At 48.2% G+C, this 20,326-nt stretch overlaps 1 protein-coding gene across 6 annotated transcripts in view; it reads right to left on the reverse strand.

Annotated features, from left to right (window-relative positions):
* DGKZ (diacylglycerol kinase zeta) overlaps nt 1–20,326 on the reverse strand; it is a 759,825-nt gene that overhangs the window by 599,802 nt on the left and 139,697 nt on the right. For 3 of the 6 annotated variants that reach the window (XM_085646691.1, XM_085646688.1, XM_085646685.1), the window contains exon 1: nt 11,885–12,425. The exons of 1 other annotated variant lie outside the window; for it this stretch is intronic. The gene's annotated coding sequence lies outside the window, so the exon portion shown is untranslated. Of the gene's footprint in view, nt 1–11,884; nt 13,224–20,326 lie in introns of those variants that run through there. 2 more of the 6 variants (XM_085646686.1, XM_085646689.1) reach the window with 2 other exon arrangements.

The raw sequence follows: 20,326 nt of genomic DNA on the forward strand, positions 1-20,326 counted from the left end.
TGTCTGAGCCGACATGCCATCCCTGAGTCAGCCTTGGGCCCCCACACATCGCTGCCTCGGCGAGTCCAGTGCCAAAGAGGGTTGTATGGGATCCCGTTTGGGGTCCGGTAGACCAGGGGCCCAAGACCCCCCTGCGAAACATCTCGGATTGTCAAGATTGAATCCCAAAGTCCTCTGACTGACCGCCTTGGGGCCATAAGAACCAGGTCACACATCTACATCGCGGATCGCGGGGGCAGCTGTGCTGCTGTGTCGTTTCGGGGATGAACTGTCAGCTAGTTTCTCCCCTGGTTTCCGCGGTTTCACTAGTGAGAGATGAAGGCCCCACGCGCTGCCGTGAAAGACTATCTGTGAAGGTAGCAACAGGAGACGGGTCACTAACGACAAACTGTGGGTGCCAAGAGGGTGCGAGCTAAGGGTGGGCGCAACTCGCGCAATGTGCTGTAGCGTAATGATGCGACACTATGCAAGGATACCTGGAATTACACAATGAGCGTGACCCTGCACTTAGCACTATTAGCGCAAATTGCGCCCCTGCATCCAAAATGGACCGAGGATACATTTTTCTCTAAGAAAATAGCGCTAAATATAACACAACACGAACTGCGACAACCAGCGGCAATTGTGCTGTGTTCCTGTGCACCTGGGGTAGACACGTGTGCCCCAAACTACCACAAATTACACAAACAGGTGTAATCAAGTAATTTTTAGTAACGCAAAATTATTAAAATTACTCTGATTACTACGGCATAATTAAAATTTTACCCAGGTCTAATCAGAACCTCCATTTAAAAGTTACTTGAATTCTCCCCAGACCAGAGAATACGTTGATCCAGTCTTCAGTGCAGACAGACATGTAAACAAGGCGCAGGGATACGGAGTCTGTGTCAGTGATAAGGTCTCTCCCCCTGTGGCTAGGATTCTCCACCCTGTGGCTAGGATTCTCCCCCCTGTGGCTAGGATTCTCCCTGGTATGGCCAGCAGCCAATCAAAACCTTGCAATTCCGGGAATGTCCAACTGCCTGAGCTAACAGGTCCAGCAGGGCTCTGGAGGGGTCCTGGCTCTCAAAGCCACTGGTGGCCCGATGACACTCGGGTCTGCCTCAGCGGCAGGTATTGGCGATACGGGTGGGTGGAGCCCCTTTTTGGGTTGAGCCTAGGCAGCGTATGCGCTGCTCTGCGAGGCATGCTGTACTGAGGTAGGGGCTTGAAGCTCCACCCACATTTTTCATTGGCTTGAGTCATTGTCCAGTGTAAACTGTGACTGTTCATTGGTCAAAATGCTTAGTAGTCCCTCTTTAGAGAGAAGGGAAGTACTGAGGCTTCAGCCATGAACAGTGATTGGTCAAAATGTCAGCGCTGAGTCTTTGTCGCATCCTTACGCCCTCGACTGCTGCCGAGACTGTAGGGGAGTGGACAAGCAGGGTTCCTACAGCAAGGAAACAAGGACTGAAGAGCCCTGCTTCCTTTCTCTTACTAATGCTGCCTTCATGACCCCGACACCAGGGCTAGAAAACTGCCATCCAGCAGGAGACGCCTCTAGCCCTGAAGCAAACGTCAGCTGCTTAGCATCACGAGACCACCCTCTGAAGCCCACGTCAGCCACTAAGCATCAGGTCTTCCTTCCTAGTAACGAGGTAGAGGCCACTTGCCCCCAGAGAGACTATGAAGCTAGCGGCGTCTTGGGCCACCAATGTGGAACTGGTAAGCAGGGCTTTCCTCACTGTCCATGGACAGTTGAGAGAACAGACAGCATCACCTCTGCCATTGCTGGGTGCTCCCTGGAAACTATAGGATATTGAGAAAAAGATTGTCAGTGGAGTCCATAACTGGGGCTGTCCATCATACACTCAAGAGTGAGGAAACCAGCTCATACAACAGCTCATGCAAATACCACCCGATGAAGACCTGGCAAACGGCTGAGATGCCGAAACCAGGGACCCAATGGACAATTGAGCCTAAAGAAATCCATCACCCATCAGCTAATAGACAACAGAACTCAATACCAGAAAGAAGGGTGGCCTTCCAATTGCCATGCTTCACAGGCAATGCATACTTGCAATCCCCCTCCCACGAAATCTACATAAACTGTACTCAAACCGCAAACAAACTGCAAAGGTACAGATGAAGAACCACAATGAACTAAGGAGCCTACTATGGACAGCTAGTCCACGCAACCATGGAACGCCATCCCACTAAACTATGAAATGCCATCCCACCAAACAATGGAACATTGTCCCACCAAACCATGGAACACCATCCCACAAATCCATGGAACGCCATCTCACCAAACCATGGAACGCCATCCCACCAAACCATGGAACACTATTCCACCAAACCATGGAACGCCATCCCACCAAACCATGGACAGCCATTCCACTAAACCATGAACTGCCATCCCACGTAACCATTGAACGCCATCCTCCGTAACCATGGAACAACATCCCACCAAACCATGGAACGTTAACCCACACAACCATGGAACGTCATTCTATCAAACCATGGAACAATATCCCACCAAACCATGGAATGCTATCCCACGCAACCATAGAACACCATTCCACTAAACCATGTAACACCATCCCACCAAACCATGGAACCCCAACCTACCAAACCATGGAACACCATCCCACCAAACCATGGAACACCATCCCACCAAACCATGGAACACCATCCCACTAAACGCCATCCCACCAAACCATGGAATACCATCCCACCAAACCATGGGACACTATCCTACAAAACCATGGAACATCATCCCACCAAACTATGGAACGCCATCCCACCAAACCATGGAACGCCATCCTACAAAACCATGGAACACCATCCCACCAAACCATGGAACGCCATCCCACAAAACCATGGAACACATCTCACTAAACCATTGAACGTTTTCCCATACAACCATGGAACGCCATACCACCAAACCATGGAACGTTATCCCACACAACCATGGAATGCCATCCCACGCAACCATGGAACGTTATCCCACACAACCATGGAATGCCATCCCACCAAACCATGGAAAGCCATCCCACCAAACAATGGAACGCCATCCCACTAAACCATGAAACGCCATCCCTCACAACCATGGATTGCCATCTCACCAAAACATGGAACGTCATCCCACACAAGCATGGTACACCATCCCATGCAACAATGGAACACCATCCCATACAACCATGGAACATCATCCCAAGCAACCATGGAACGCCATGCAACAAACCATGGAACATTATCCCACACAACCATTGAACGCCATCCCACCAAACTGTGAAATGCCATCCCACTAACCCATAGAACGCCATCCCACCAAACCATGGAACGTTAACCCACAAAACCATGGAACACCATCCTACCAAACCATCGAACACTATCCCACCAAACCATGGAACGCCATCCCACGCAACAATGAAACACCATTCCACTAAACCACGGAACGCCATCTCACCAAACCATGGAACGCCATCCCACCAAACCATGGAACATCATCCCACTAAACCATGACACGCTTTCCCACCAAACCATGGAACGCCATCCCATCAAATCATGGAACACCATCCCACCAAACGCCATCCCACCAAACCATGGAACACCACCCTACAAATCCATGGAACACCATCCTACAAAACCATGGAACGCCATTCCACCAAACCATGGAAGGTTATCCCAAACAACCATGGAAGACCATGCCACCAAACCATTGAACGCCATCCCACCAAACCATGGAATGTCATCCGACGCAACCATGGAATGCCATCCCTTGCAAGCTGTTAACCAACCTACCTCAAGTTCTAGGGCACTAGAAACAAACTCATAAATGTTATCTGCAGTAATTGTGTGCTAGCATACATGCCCATCTCTATAACTGTCTTTATGTCAACACTACGACATGCAAAAGGGCCCTGAATCAGCTTTCGGGTCACACATAGCACTACACAAGAGATGCGTGTGAATATGTTACATGTGACAATGCAACTTCCAGTCACTGGTACAATCCTCTGGGAAACTGAGTTCCCATATTGGACCTTTTGCCCAGGTTTGAAGCTTGACAGAAGAATTCTGGTGGAAAGAACAGAACATTCACTGCTAGAATTACTACCAGGGGGATACAGAAAAAACCTTTGCATAATGTGAGTACACTGCTGCTTCCAAAACCCAGCTAGCTAGCTATTAATTCATTTACTGAATCATTATGTTTGACCAAGTAAGGTACTCGGCTGCCTTCGGGCTAGGCTCATAGAAATCCCATATAGATACACACAATTAAAACCCACAAATCTGGAACCCAAGCAAAGAAGGCCAATGCAAGAGACACAACAACCAGCCAAACCAATCCACAAAATAAGGCCCGATGCCAGACCCAAAATGGTAGAGCCCACTCCATGCATGCAAAACAAGAACCCAAGGCAAGATAGAAGGAAAAAACCTCAAGAGCAGCCAAACCACATATGAATCTCAAAAAGAACCCACGGTCAACAAAACAGACACAAAACAAGCACTGAAAGTCCGAGACAATCACCCAAAGCCAGAACTTACACATGAAACAATAATACAACAAAATCATAAAGAAAATGACCCTAAAGAAAGTCCCCAAAAATAAAAATAAACAAGAACCACAAAAACGATGGAAAAGGCCCAAGGTGAAAAAATAAAATAAAAAAAATAAAGTAAGAACTGGACAACAACATGTCTAAGAAGAGAACTGAAAGACAAGACTCAAAACTACAAACCGTGACAAAAAGGACATGGGAAAGTCAATGGTTCAAAACCTTAACTCCATACCAAGGCAATAATTTGAAGAAATGAACACAAAACAAGTGATTAAAGCAATAAACTGCAAGAAAAAACACAAGGCAAGAACAGGACATAGTATCTGACATAAGGAAATACAAGTGAGCACCAAATGACTAGGATAAAAAATAGCCACCAGCTGAGAACCACAATGGGAACATGTAAAGACCAAAATACCAAAACCACATACAATGCCCCAGAGACAAAAGAGCACACAACAGCCAAAACTGGAAATCTACGTACCAAACCGTTAACACACCAAGAAAATAACCCCAGAACACAACCCAAATACAGGAACCCCAAACTATACTTCAACAAGCACTACAAGACCTAGTCAAATCCCCCCAGATTAAAACACAAATAAAGAGACAGCGCCAAGACAGCGTTGCCAAAACAAAAATATAAAAGGAGCAAAAGATTCCAAGGCAAGAACCAAAATCAAGATTTTAATTAAGACCATGACAAGAAGATCAATGAAGTAATCTCAAACAAGAGCTTTGGGCCCAAGACAGAAGCCCAACAATACAAAGAAAAGCGAACACCCACAAAATATCTCCAAATCAAGAATTCAAAGGCAAGCATCCGAACACCATATACAAGTACATGAGCTCAAAGAAAAGAGTTCAAGGAGGGCTTGCCGACAAGAAGAAGAGCCAAAAGGCCAAGGCAAGAGCCACTCGAGAAGAGAATCAAAACGAGTGCTGAAAACCATAAACCGAGAAGCCAATAATATAAGACCAAAACAATAATAATACCCCCAAAGTTAGAACCCCAGTACCAGGAATTCCATTAAGGAAATTTAGCAAAAGCCCCCTAGTCAAAAAATAAGAATCCGCTGAGCTCCAGGACCCTAAATCCAGGAATTGCAAACAGATCTATGTGCCTTAAGTGATTCTCTGCATGTGTTTATGAATGGCTCAATGTCCCCAGTTCAAAAGCTTGGCCATCACCCTATTTCCGTAATATATCATGACATTACCCCAAACCACACTCCCCATGATAAGAAACCCACAAATACAATGTAAGGCATTCCCCCAAATCCGCCAAGACTAGAATCCCAAGACAAAAGCAGCTGGTAAGAATTTGATGACCATGACCCCGAACAAGCCTAAAAAGGCCAGCGGCAAAGCCAACAGGCCCCGTATATAAGGAAAATGCCACTTCCATCGCTGATGGGTATAGGCACTCAGAGCGTCAGTACGCATGCACTCTGTCACTCACCCTTTCACTCACTGACTCAATCTTACATTCACCCACTCACACAACCACAATAACACACACATAAACTCAATAACGTATGTAAGATAAAATAAAAGAATACCATTAGAACAAAGAAAACATGCTCCCGCCTAAACATGGCGAGCCTGCGTTTGCAATAACAAACAAGACAAAGCACAGCAGGAGGTGGCCATCTTGGAATGGTAGTGTACATATTGTTTCAGTATTTTAAAGTACCCGCACGGGCGCCACTTTTAGAACCAACACGGTGGCCATCTTGGAATGGTAGTGTACATATTGTTTCAATATTTTAAAGTACCCGCACCGGCGCCACTTTTTGAACCAACACGGTGGCTATCTTGGAATGGTAGTGTACATATTGTTTCAGTATTTTAAAGTATCCGCACGGGCGACACTTTTAGAACCAACACGGTGGCCATCTTGGAATGTTAAAGCAAGGGAGCTCTATAGCAATACCATACCATGACGGCTGTTTGGTTTAGAGGTAGAGTCAAACGGGGTGTGGGACATGAAGATGAGATGAGGGGCACGCAGGCAGCCTCGAGCACTAAGCATTGAGATGTAGCAGTCCCTACAAATGACACCAGGGAAAGAAAGAACCTATAAAGGGAGAACATGGAAATCTAAAGAACTGGCCACCAGCCCTGGCACTGAGGCGCACTCCTTTTCAGGTGGATATGCAAATGTGAGCAGACAAATGCTGTCATTCTCAGAGCAAGAGAGCCAACGGCTGAAGAGGACTGGGCCATTGCCCCCTGCTGACTTCTGTCATGGAAGGATGCTGGGTGTAAATGTCGCCCATACAGACCAGTGGCAGAAGCAGCCTGACCCAAAGACTACATATGTAAATATATTTACCTACATATATATATATATATATATATATATATATATACACACATTATAATGACTTTTTACAAGACCCTGGCAGTCAACTAATCCTGTCAAACTATTCAAAGGGATTCTAGCAAGAATTATTACATCAACAATATTTCATGTTTAGGATTTGTCAAAGGGTGTAATGAATACCGAAGGCGCTGCCGACGGGTGTAATGGGGAAGCTTACATGTAACGGGATACACGTCTGCAGGCTTTAACAAGCTACAGTGACAATCCACCCGTACAAGACTTTAACATGTGTGTTTCATAATAAATGAATGTTTGGTAGTAACTTTTCATGATAAACAGATGAAACCTACGAAATATACATAACTTTTGCTGTATCTGTCATCACTGGATGTCACCATAAACGATTTAGACCTACTGTTTTGGGAAAAAGTTTCCCCACAAACTAACCATCAGTTATAATGTAATAAGATTACAAATATGTACAGAACTACAGTTGTCCAAACAACATAAAATGTCTCCTAAGAGGGCCTTATAAGGATTATCACAGGGCAAATCTTTTACCCCCATGGCTCGTGTAAGAGGGTCTTCAACATGAAAACCGTTACCTACTCCGGTAATCCGTGAGATTCCGTGAAAAAAAGACCTACTTACTGGCTTTAGCACGGGGTCGCAACAATCCACCCTCAAAACCTACTGCCTTTAACGCGTGCTTCTCACAATAAGTAGGTCAGGCCAACCAGCTTTCTCGTAAATTGTCATAACAAACACTTCAAAACCTATGAAAACTGACATAACGTTTCACAATCAGCGAATAAGACCTATTGCCTTTACCATTGGTGCACACCACAATCAAACCGTTGTGGATGAAGCTATAACATTACAAATCTGCACAACGTTACAGCAGGTAAAACATTAGACGACAACTCTCAAAAGGGCCTCACAGGGAGGACCGCACTGGACATCTTCCACCCCCTGGATTTGTGGACAGGCCGGACCAACACCAAAGCCCTGCCTACCACGGTAATCTGTGAGATTTCATGTAAGAAAAGAGCTGTACGCAGCCGGCAACACACGGCAACAAGAATCCACCGCTAAAGGCTAATTAGCGTCAGCGAAGGATTCCACAATAAAGTAGCCAGGCCTACTGCCTTTATAATAACTGTTTATAATAAGGAGATCAAACCTAAGGCTTCAGGCATAACTTTTCCCGATGAACTATACAGGCCGATAGCCTTGATCACTGGCTTGTCACAATAACCAACTCAGGCCTACTGTATTGAGCATAAACTCATTCAAGCGACAATCACGCGCAGTAAGGATGATCGGTTACATTAAACCACGGGCGCACCCCCCTGGGGGGACGCAGCACCATCTCAGGGGGGTGCGCCCGTGGTTTAATGTAACCGATCATCCTTACTGCGCGTGCACTCCACCCTATCATTTCATTGTTTCCCACTTTCCTAATCGATGGGGCACAACCTGCCCATACTTTAGTGATTGTTAAAAAAAAGTGAAAGCAGTTTGCTTTCGGTTTCACAATAAAGGGGACCCCCGCCTCCCACTGCAGCTGGAGCAGGTCAGCTGTCAGAATGAACAGTCCCGGGACCGTTGGTTCTTCACAAAAAGGAGGCAACGTTTCTTTAAATGGCATTAGTGTGGGCATGTCAATTATTTAGAATGTGTAGAACACACACTTAATTGCCTGTGCTATAAACGTTTTGTTGCTCAAATGCGTTGTAATTGTCGCGCGCCACCTTGGAATTTCTGAAGAATTGACATTCCTCTTTCTGTCCAATCGGGTAGTTGGCACCCGTATGTTAAAATTGTGATGAAAATGAACATTTGTGAAAGAAACTGTTAAAGGAAAATCCAGCCCTGGAGACTCACTACTCTGATGAGATGCCCGCATTGAGCGCATCAGCTGCCTTTGCCGCCAGTTTCAATTGAGCAACGAGTTCATGAAGAGCGTGCGGACATTTACTGAGTCGGCAACATTTAGGCACCTTGTACATGGACACATTTAACATTAGTTTGCATTTTAAAGCAATTTTGTTTCTGTGTCAATGATTATGTTTTTTAAACTACACATTTTGTGAGGAGAAATCTTTGCATGTTTTTATTTTTTATGGGTTGGAGAAGGGGCGCGTAATGAGATATATTTTGTTTAATTTCATGTTTTTTTTGTCACGTGGGATGATTCAAATACTCTGGAGACGCTTATGGTAATTTAATCGTACATGAGCCCTTCTGTGTTTGGCGCGATGGGGCGCGATACGGTTCAAGGTATAGTGCACATTTAAGTTGCGATTGAGAAACATGTCGTTGTAATGATGTTGGTCCCGTTGAGGCACGTTTTTGGTTTTAATGTCGGGTGATAGTTCACCGGCACCGCGCACGTCGAGTAGCATCAAGATGAGGTCAAAGGTCTTAGTTTATGTGCATCATGAAATGATGTTTGCCTATGCTTCGTTTTTTTTTCTTCACCTTCTTCATTTTTTTCACCATTTTCATTTAGTATGTTCAATTCACTTTTTTTCTCATCTACTTTGTATGGATGCACGTTCCCAAAGGATAGATTACACCCCTAGAGGTGTGCATTAAATAACAATCCATAGGGGTTTGGGCAGGGCATTTGGATGGATATGTCTTTAATTTAATTGTAATTACCCCTGAATATGGTGGTCGAGTATGTAGTGTACCAGATTCCAAACATTTCTATCAGGTGGTGTGGGGGCCCAACATCTAAAAAAAATTCGCTGGGGGGGCTCAACCTAAAAAAGTTTGAAGACCTCTGCATTAAACCTACTAGGATTGTCACAGTGCAAATCTTATGTACCACGGTCTGTCAGAGGGGGTAGCCGACACCAAAACCCTCGCCGATCAAGAGCCAAGCCAAGGGTCGGCTCTGGCCCTAAGAGCCTCCCATTCACAAGCCGAGCCTTGGAAACATTTGGCATGTAAATCAAGCAACACAAATCACTTTAGAGCAGATACTCTGTCTTCAAAATGTTTTCAAAAGTGCAGTTCATTAACTCGGGGACGAATTTTGCCTTAGCACCTCAGATGACATCTCTGCATTAAGAAGTATTGATTAAAAGTGAGAGTTTTTAAACATGCACTGAGACACCTTCCTGCCCCCGCTCTGATGACAACGCTATTAGAGGACTAAGAACGCACGTCAGTTGTCACGCGTACTTTAGCTGTGGCCTAGATTCTTCTTATAAATGGAGCAACATTATCAGCTATTAAATCAAACATAAGAGAGGTTTTTGTACAGCTCTCAACCTGAACTGATATATCTGAAAAGGCTCTCATAGATGACAATGAACAACAACCACTGGCATAGCCAATAGGTCTCGCCTTTGGGACCTTATAAGTGTTTAGCCATGCAACAGTTGCATAACTACATACTTATAAGGTCCCAAAAGCGAGACCTATTGGCTATGCCAAGCGGCCGTGCTGCCGCGAAAGTGATCGCGATCAAACATCAAAGCGGCCGTGAAAATAAGCTCGGTCAAGCGCGGCACGCGTGCCCGCGCAAATGCACTGTAGTTCTAGGCTGGCCTGGTAGCACTTTTTGGAGCCCTCATAAAATGTCTCGCCAGACCAGCGCATGCGCTGGGTCAGGCGAGACCTAAAAAAGGAGACTGTGAAATAAATTATTTGCCTAGGATCACACAACCTGGTCAAGCAGGGAAGCCAGGATTGATCCCAGATTTTCCAGTTTCACATTGTGCAATGCTATCACTAGACTGACATCAAAGGTTAATGATTTGCCCAAATTCTGGGCACATGAGCTTAGAGTGAGGGTGAAACACAGAACCCCTATTCTATTTTTGGTGGTTTCAAGTAGTGTGTACCTTGTCCAAGGACACAACTGCACTTCACAACAGACACACATCAAGTTACACCTTGCTTAAGTAAAGGCAGACTTGCCGGGACTCACAGGATGCTGAGCCGAGGCCAGGATTCGAGACTGGTTTCCCATGTTCCATGGTGGCTAGTGTAGCCGCTGCGCCACAATGACTCATAGGAAAGGACCTTGGGTGGGCCAGAGACAGGAATCTGACTCCAGCTTTGAGTGGCTCGCCCACCTGTACTACGACGGTACTCCTGTACTACGACGGTACTCCTGTACTACGACGGTACTCTGCGTGAGTCCATAGAATCTCTCTCTGCAGGCTTTAACAGAGAATAATGCACAGTGATAACATTTCCCCCGTACACAGCTATTGGCTTTAACATATACTTTTATAATACTTACGATAACTATGTCCAGCCTACTGCCTTTATCGTATCTTTTCACTCTAATCAGCTCATGCCTACGACCTTGATCATGAGCTTGTGTCCAATAGCAATGGTGAAGGGCTGCATGAGGAGAAGCTGCCTCGCGAGGCAAAAAGTGCAAGACAATATTCTAAAGGAAGTGATTCAGTGCAGAACCTCAACACCAAGACAGAAACTCAAAGGAGAATGCAACAACATAAGACATCACATGAGCCCCAAGACAATAACTGCCAGCCATCAGATGAAAATAAGAAACACAGGGCCTCCCAGACAAGAAACTTTGGATCAAACCTCACACAGTAAAAATTCGAAGGTTTTCCAACTCGTACAAGAGAAGTCCAAGCTAAGAACCCCAAGGCCAAGACAAGAACTACAAGAGAGAAACTGTAAGAACAAGATGAGAAGACAACCAAGTAAAGAACATCAAGGCAAGAACTCTATAACCAAGAACTTATGGTCAACCTCACCCACTCAGAGGGTATCACCCCAGTTCCAACCCACCTTGCAGGGCATCCCACGCCACCTTGCTCTACCAGCTTCACCAAGAGGGCAGCTCTGCACAGGTTCTGCCAGCACCAGGAGCCCACTTCAAGGTTTTTTGACCAGCACAGACGGTGTTCCCCTGAGCTCCTTAACTAGCCTACTGAACGTGAACCCCAGAACAGTTTTCCTGTCACTACTCCCCTAAAAGAAGTAAAGTAAGAAGCTGTTTGACCTGATCCGAAGAGGGTGCCGGAGACCCAACCAGCAGCGAGGTGATCCCGCTATTGCGAGAAAAGTGTAGAGGTGACCCAGCCAAGCTCGATCCCACAAGCAGCCAAGATGATACAAACAGGAAACGGGGCGATCCCACCAAGAGATCACACTGATGGCAACCACAGTGATCCTGTCAGGAGACGAGACGATCCAGTCGGGGGTCAGGGTGCCCCTGCCAGGAGCCGAGGGTGTTTGGGTAACTCAGTTTGGATGATCCTTACAGGAGACGGGGTGAAGGCGCTAGCAGACACGAGGCCTCCACCAGTAGGCCAGAAAGTTAACAAGGAAGTGGAGGTAACTGAGTCCGGAGCCGAGGGAGTTAGGGTGATTCAACTTGGATGATGGGGTGGTCCTTCCAGGAGACGGGGTGAAGGCGCTAGGAGACATGAGGCCTCCACCAGTAGAAGAGACAGAGGAAGTGGAGGTAACTCAGTCCGGAGCCGAGGGTGTTAGGGTGAACCTTATGGAGCCGAGGCTGTTAGGGTGAAACTTCTCGAGCCAAGGGTGCTGGGGAGGCCCAGCCTGGACTCGTGGTGATACCACCAGGAAACACGTATGTTGGGTGGAGCACGTCAGGAGTTCAGGGTGCTGTAGTAACGTAGCCAGGAGATGAGGGTGCTGGGGTGACCCAGACAGGATCCAAGGATGCCAGAGAACCAGCCATCAGCCGGGGAGGTCCCACCAGGAGATAAGGGTGCCGGGGAGCCCAGACAGGATCAGTCACTTTTGGGTTGATCCCGCCAGGAGCTTAGGGTGCCAGGGAGCCCAGCCAGGATATGAGCTCTTGGGGTGATCCTGCAAGGAGTTGAGGGTGCCAGGGAGTCCAGCCGGGATCCTTGGCTATCGGAGTGATCCCGCCAGCAGCTGTGGGGGTGATCCTGCAAGGAGCTGTGGGTGATGGGGAGCCCAGCCAGGATCCGAGGCTTTTGGGGTGATCCTTCCAGGAGCTGAGGATGCTTGCCAGGATTCGAGGGGGTCCCGACAGGAGACCAGATCTTCGATCTGACCCGCCAAACAGTACAGGCTGTAGGTATATGAAGTCGGGGTCGAGGGGTGCTGTGATGACACTGGGAAGAGTCGAGGATCTTGGGGTTCCAGACAAGAGATCCCAGAATAAAATGCAAATGAGGCAAGAGGGAGAGATGGAGACGCGAGGTGGGCGGGAAGGGTGGGAGAGAGTAGGGGAGAGACGGAGAAAGCAAAAGACGAAGAGAGACAGGGGCGAGAAGAGGTGCTGGGGGAGAGTAGAAGGTGAGGGGAGCGGGGAAGGGTGAGAGGGTAGAGGCGGAGAACTGAGTAGGGGCGTCTGGCAGGAGTAAGTGGAGTAGAGAGGGGAGAGGCGGAGAGGCGAGTCTGTCGCGCATCAACAGCCCAGAACTAAGAGCTAGTTTGGAGCACAGGCAGCGCTCCCCCCGCCCCTCCTTCTCGACTGTCAGTCTGCGGAGGGAGCTCATTGGTACAGCAAGGGAACTTCCTCCCCAGTGTTCACACCGCCCTCCCCGAGAGGTGTGTGGAGGGGGGGGGGCGGAGGGAGAGTGCGTGAGAAGGTAAGCGAGCGGGAGAGAGAGTGAGAGATCAGAGAGGTGAGGAGCAGAGATGAGGGGCTGAGAAGAGGCAGTGTGTGAGGGGGTAAGCGAGCGGGGCAGAGAGAAAGAGAGAGAGGGACACTGTGAGGGGTAAGCAAGAGGGAGAGAGAGATGAGGGGCAGAGAGAAAGAGAGAGGACACAGTGTGAGGGGGTAAGCGAGCTGGAGAAAGAAAGAGATGAGCGGCAGAGAGAGAGGGAGAGAGAGAGACAGAGAGAGTGGTGAGGGGCAGAGAGAAAGAGAGAGAGGGACACTATGAGGGGTAAGCAAGAGGGAGAGAGAGATGAGGGGCAGAGAGAAAGAGAGGACACAGTGTGTGAGGGGGTAAGCGACCTGGAGAGAGAAAGAGATGAGGGGCAGAGAGGGAGAGAGAGAGACAGAGAGAGTGGTGAGGGGCAGATAGATGAGGGGCAGAGAGAGGGTAAGCGAGCGGGAGAGAGAGAGAGATGAGGGGCAGAGAGAGATAGGGAGAAAGTCAGAGGAGGGTGAGAGAGTGACAGAGGGAGAGAGAGAGAGAGATGAGGGGCAGAAAGCGATAGAATGGGAGAGAGACAAAGGAGGGTGAGAGAGAGAGATAGGGGGATAGAAAGAGAGATGAGGGGCAGAGAAATGAGAGGCAGATAGAGAGAGGAGGTAGTGTGTGAGGGGTAAGCGAGCGGGAGAGAGATGATGGGCAGAGAGAGCTAGAGAGGGAGCGAGACAGAGGGTGGTGAGTGGGAGAGAGACAGATGAGGGGCAGAGAGAGATAGATAGAGAGAGAGGGAGAGACTCAGAGGAGGGAGAGACTCAGAGGAGGGTGAGAGAGAGAGGGAGAGAGAGAGAGATGAGGGGCAGAAAGAGATAGAATGGGAGAGAGAGAGGAGGGTGAGAGAGAGATAGGGGGATAGAAAGAGATGAGGGGCAGAGAAATGAGAGACAGAGAGAGAGAGGAGGTAGAGTGTGAGGGGGAAGCGAGCAGGAGAGAGAGAGATGAGGTGCAGAGAGATATAGAGAGGGAGAGAGACAGAGGAGGTTGAGAGAGACGGGGGAGAGAGATGAGGGGCAGAAAAATAAGAGGCAGAGAGAGAGATACCAGTGTGTGAGGGGGTAAGCGAGCTGGAGAGAGAGTGAGAGAGATGAGGGGCAGAGAGAGGGCGAGAGAGAGAGAGACGTGGGGCAGAGAGGTGATGGGCAGAGAGATGAGGGGCAGAGAGAAAGAGAGAGGACACAGTGTGTGAGGGGGTAAGCGAGCTGGAGAGAGAGAGAGATGAGGGGCAGAGAGAGAGGGAGGGAGAGAGAGATGAGAGGCAGAGAGGTGAGGGGCAGAGAGATGAGGGGCAGAGAGATGAGGGGCAGAGAGAAAGAGAGAGGACAGTGTGTGAGGGGGTAAGCGAGCTGGAGAGAGAGAGATGAGGGGCAGAAAGATAAGGGGCAGAGAGAGAGAGAGAGAGGACACTGTGTGAGGGGTAAGGAAAAGGGAGAGTGAGAGATGAGGGCCAAAGAGAGATAGAGGGAGAGAGGCAGAAGGGGTGAGAGAGAGACACAGCGAGAGAGAGAGATGAGGGGCAGAGAAATGAGAGGCAGAGAAAGAGAGAGAGGAGGCAGTGTGTGAGGGGGTAAGCGAGCGGGAGTGAGAGAAAGTGATAGATATAGGGCAGAGAGATGAGGGGCAGAGGGGGGGTGGATGGAGAGGAGGCAGTGTGTGAGGGGTAAGCGAGCAGAAGAGAGGTTAGGGGCAGAGAGAGAGAGAAGATGCTGTGTGTGAGGGGTAAGCAAGTGAGAGGGATGAGGGGCAGAGAGAGAAGGGCACAGTGAGAGAGGCAGTCTATGAGAGGGACAGGAGAGAGAGAGAAGGGGGAAGAGAGGGGGAGTAGGGATCAAGGCAGAGAGAGAAGAGACTGGTGAGGGAGAAAAGAGTGACAGACAGAGGGAGAAGGCAGCGTGAGAGAGAGGGAGAGGTAACATAGAGTGAGAGAGTGGGCACGGACCGGGAAGGGGTGTGGAAACGTGTAATATTTTACTTAGCATAAGCTAAGCCATTTTTATTGTGGTGTCCATTTTGTTTTCTTCGTACTTTGCTGTTTGCCTTTTTACTCTGCTTGTGTTGTCTATTTTAGTTGGCCGCTTTTGACATGGCTAAGCAATGTACGTGATGGGGGGGTTTGTAGCTGCTGGTGCACCTGGTCTTAGATGTTTTCTGTTGACTGTTTACTGCTGCCATAAGCATTCCTGCTCCCCCTCCCTATTTGCTGACCAAGTGGTTATCCATCTGCCCTTGTTTGCTGATAGCTATTTCTAAACTTGTTCCTTCCATTTCTGTCCACATGCTTACATTGCAGAAAAAGAGTATATAAAGACGATGTTCTGTGAGTTCAGGGTACTAACTCCTGCAGCACTTGAGAGTGTTGTGTGGACGTTGTCCCACTCATGAGTGATTAATAAACTTGATTTATTTTACTTCAACTCCAGTGCCGATCTCTATTTTGTTGGTCTTTGGACCTGTGGACAAGAGGGTGACCCTGCACCAGTGTGCTCACTTTTGGGTACATTTCCACAGGGGGAGCAGAACCAGAGGGAAAGAGATAAGAAGCAAAAAGAGTGGGGGTAACACAGAGGGGGGAGTAACACGGGGGGCAGTAGAGACCAGGCCAGAAAGAAAAGAAGGAGTGAGGCGGAAGTCAGAGAGAGGGGGCAGAGACTGAGGCAAAGTGAGAAGAAGCAGTGAGAGAGGGTGTAAGAGAAGCAATGGGGTGAGGCGGAGACTGAGGTAGATAAAAAAAATTACCCTCACAGGACAACATAAAAACAAAATTCATGTAGCAGGTACCGTTGTACTCCTGTGAGACACTGCATCCTTCAGAGAAGTACCACGGTACTCCCATCGGAGCCGTCATCCAAGCTTCGCCCCCATGGGGTGAAGCTTGACTGTATGGTATTGTGGTACAATGGTAACCAAACAAAAAATAAATGTGGGTTAAAGGCCGGTGGTCAGGGTCTGCAGCCAACCTCCTACTGTACACGGCTGAAGGCCATGGGCAGGGTTGGCTGCCAGCAGCAGAGTGGGTCACAGGCTCTGGTCAGGCCCTGTAGCCAACTCCAAAGGCCATAAGCAGCCCGGGCATTGGCTTTAGGTTACCCAAGGCGGCAGGGTGTTTGCTCAAGTTTCAATCTTATTAAAAAAAAAAACTGAAAAGGTTCAAGTGACCTTATTGTTAGTTATGATAAAAATACTTTACATTATATCAAAAACGCTTAATTGGTAAAACACAACTTAAAGTGATGTTAATGATATGTGTTGAAAAAGGATTAAAAAAATAACATTTTAAAAACAACAAAAAAGTGACATTTACCACTGAGCTAACTAATAAATTGCGCCTCGGCCGTGTACTGCTTGTGACCTCACATACTACATGACATGTTAAATGACATCACTGATGACATCATTCGGTCATCGAGCTACCCTCCTATAAGGTTTGTGGATTTGAACTAATTCTTAAAGACTTCACAAGACCTGCAATTTTAAGTCAAGAGGATGAGGCATACATTTGCCACTGAAAAGGCCCCCTCTGCCAGGCCCCTATGAACAACTGTCTGTAGTTTCATAAAAATACACTACACACATTCCCGCCACAGTGGTATGCAGCCATAGAGCCATGCTTGCAATGCCAGTGTGCGATAAGCACCCTTATGCCCCACAATATTCAACAGCCTGTAATGCTTCAAAAATCTTTAGCCAAGTTCTGGAAATAAACATCCCAACTCATAAATGTCCTTTACAACTATTTAACATGAGCGTGGCCAGACATCCACCGGTGGATAATCTGTTGTCAACAGAAGCTTTGGCCTTTCTCACAGATTTTTGGAACAGGCTTTGGCATTAAGCCACACCCACTTTCTATATTTTAAATATCGAGAGCAGCCCATACCTCCTTGTGAGCTGGGTAAGTACAGGAGCACACAACAATGTTCACAAGGAACTCATTTCTCTCGAACAGTGCACAATCTGCAACTAAAGTAGTTGCTCTGATTCAATCCTAGTCAAGATTATCCGTATTCATTCCTGACCCTCCATTGAGTCACCGTACGAATCATATAAAGTCTCTATACACACTCGTGTGTTCACATTCCTTAAAAACCACACAAAACCTTTTAATTAAAGTTATACCTAACTTCAGCCGAAGTAGGTGACTTTATTTTGCAATTATAGTCTGAACCACAGATGTATTTCCTTAAACATAAGTCATTGAAATATTTAAATATCGTTGCACATTCTGAGTGGTATTGTGAACCCCAGTGAAGTGACCATAACCTATTTTAGTGAGTACCGGAGGGTCAGGAATGGATACGGATAATCTTGACTATGATTGAATCAGAGAAACTATTTTAGTTGCAGATTGTGCACTGTTCGAAAGAAATGAGTTCCTTGTGAACATTGTTGTGTGCTTCTCTACTTACCCAGCTCACAAGGAGGTATGGGCTGCTCTTGGTATTTAAAATATAGAAAGTGGGTGTGGCTTAATGCCGAAGCCTGTTCCAAAAATCTGTGAGAAAGGCCATTGAACCCTGTTTTGTGCTTCCACACCCACTTTCTAACACACCTCTGCAACCCACATCAGGCGCGCTCAGCCTTTACCTTGCTTAATAGTGAATGCTTGCACTCCGAGCCTCAGTGCTTTGTAAACGGTGGACACCACACCGGTCCCCAGAGCGTGGTCTCTTTCGCAGCTGTGGACTTACACGTGTGCACTCAGTATTTCTATGATGGATATGACTAGGGTTCAGCAGTGATGTCACCAATGATGTAATTTAACATGTCATGAGTTTTGTAATACCTAATGTTATAAGCAGTGCATGGTGTACAGTGAGTTCAGTAAACTAGAACCGGTGAATGTCAATGTTTTTTGTATGTTAGTTTTTAACTCATTTCAACAACGTCATATATATTTTCGATTACATAAAATATTCTAAGGGTGCATGTCCAAAATCTGCACGATAAGGAGCCTTTGCATTCATAGGGTTGGGGAAATAGGCAAGCGCCAGGAATGCAGGAGAATGAACCCCGGCTCCAAGTGTGACCAGGGGCACAGCTATCAGTGGTGGCACCGGGGACCAGGAGGCTTAGGGGCCCATTGAACACCAATTATGGCAACGTATCTGGCAGTCGCATCGATTTCAGTTGATTGCACCAGTGTCCAGGACTCGCCTGAAACGCCTCTGAGCATGACACCGCTGAGCATGACACCGCTGAGCGTGACACCGCGGAGCGTGACACCGCTGAGCGTGACACTGCGGAGCATGAAACCGCTGAGCATGACACCGCTGAGCGTGACTCCGCTGAGCGTGACACTGCTGAGGATCACACCACTGGGCGTGACATCGCTGAGCATGACACCGTCGAGGACCACACTACTGAGCATGATACCGCTGAGCGTGACACCGCTGAGGATCACACTGCTGGGCGTGACATCGCTGAGCATGACACCACTGAGCATGACACAGCAGAGCGTGACACAGCAGAGCGTGACCCAGCAGAGCGTGACACTGCTGAGCGTGACACTGCTGAGTGTGACACTGCCGAGCGTGACACTTCTAAGTGTGACACTGGTGAGCGTGACACCATTGGAACGTGACACCACCGAGCGTGATATTGCTGAGCGTGATACCGCTGAGCAGACACCGCTGAGCATGACACCATTGAGCGTGACACCGCTGAGAGTGACACTTCTGAGTTTGACACTGCTGAACGTGACACAGCTGGAACGTGACACCACTGAGGGTGATACCGCTGAGGGTGATACCACTGAGCTGACACCACTGAGCGTGACACCGCTGAGCTGAGTGTGACACCACTGAGCTGAGCGTGACACAGCTAAGCATGATACCGTAGAGCATGACACAGAGGAACATGAAACTGCAGAGCATGACACCAATAAGTGTGACACCGCTGAGTGTGATACCACTGAGCGTAACACCGCTGAGCGTGACACCGCTGAGCATGGCACTGTTGAGTGTAACACTGCTCAGTGTGACACTACTGAGGCATCACACCGCTGAGCATGACGCCGCTGAGCGAGACACAGCTGATTGGGACACTGCTGAGTGTGACACCACTGAGCGTGACACTGCTGAGCATGACACCGCTGAGCGTGACACTGCTGAGCCTGACACTGCTGAGTGTGAAACCGCTGAGTGTGACACTGCTGAGTGTGACACTGCTGAGCGAGACACTGCTGAGCGAGACACTGCTGAGCATGACACTGCTGAGCCTGACACCACTGAGTGTGAAACCGCTGAGTGTGACACTGCTGAGCATCACACTGCTGGGTGTGACACCACTGAGCATGACACCGCTGAGCGCGACACTGCAAAGATTGATACCACTGAGTGTGACCCCCTCTAAGCCGAGCGTGACACCACTGAGGTGACACTGCTGAGTGTGATACCGCTGAGCGTGACACTGCTGAGCATCACACCGCTGAGCGTCATGCCGTGGAGCATCACACCGCTGAGTGTGACACTGCTGAGCATGACACCGCTGAGCGAGACACTGCTGAGCGTGACACTGCTGAGCATGACACAACTGAGTGTGACACTGCTGAGTGTGATACTGCTGAGCGTGACACTGCTGGGCGTGACACCGCTGGGCGTGACACTGCTGAGCGTGACACCGCTGAGCGTGACACTTCTGAGCATGACACAACTGAGTGTGACACTGCTGAGTGTGGTACTGCTGAGTGTGACACTGCTGAGCATGACACCGCAGAGCGTGACACTGCTGAGCATGACACCGCAGAGCTTGACACTGCTGAGCATGACACAACTGAGTGTGACACTGCT

This window comes from Triturus cristatus, chromosome 3_1, assembly GCF_964204655.1.
Source record: "Triturus cristatus chromosome 3_1, aTriCri1.1, whole genome shotgun sequence".
NCBI classification, from domain to species: Eukaryota; Metazoa; Chordata; class Amphibia; order Caudata; family Salamandridae; genus Triturus; species Triturus cristatus.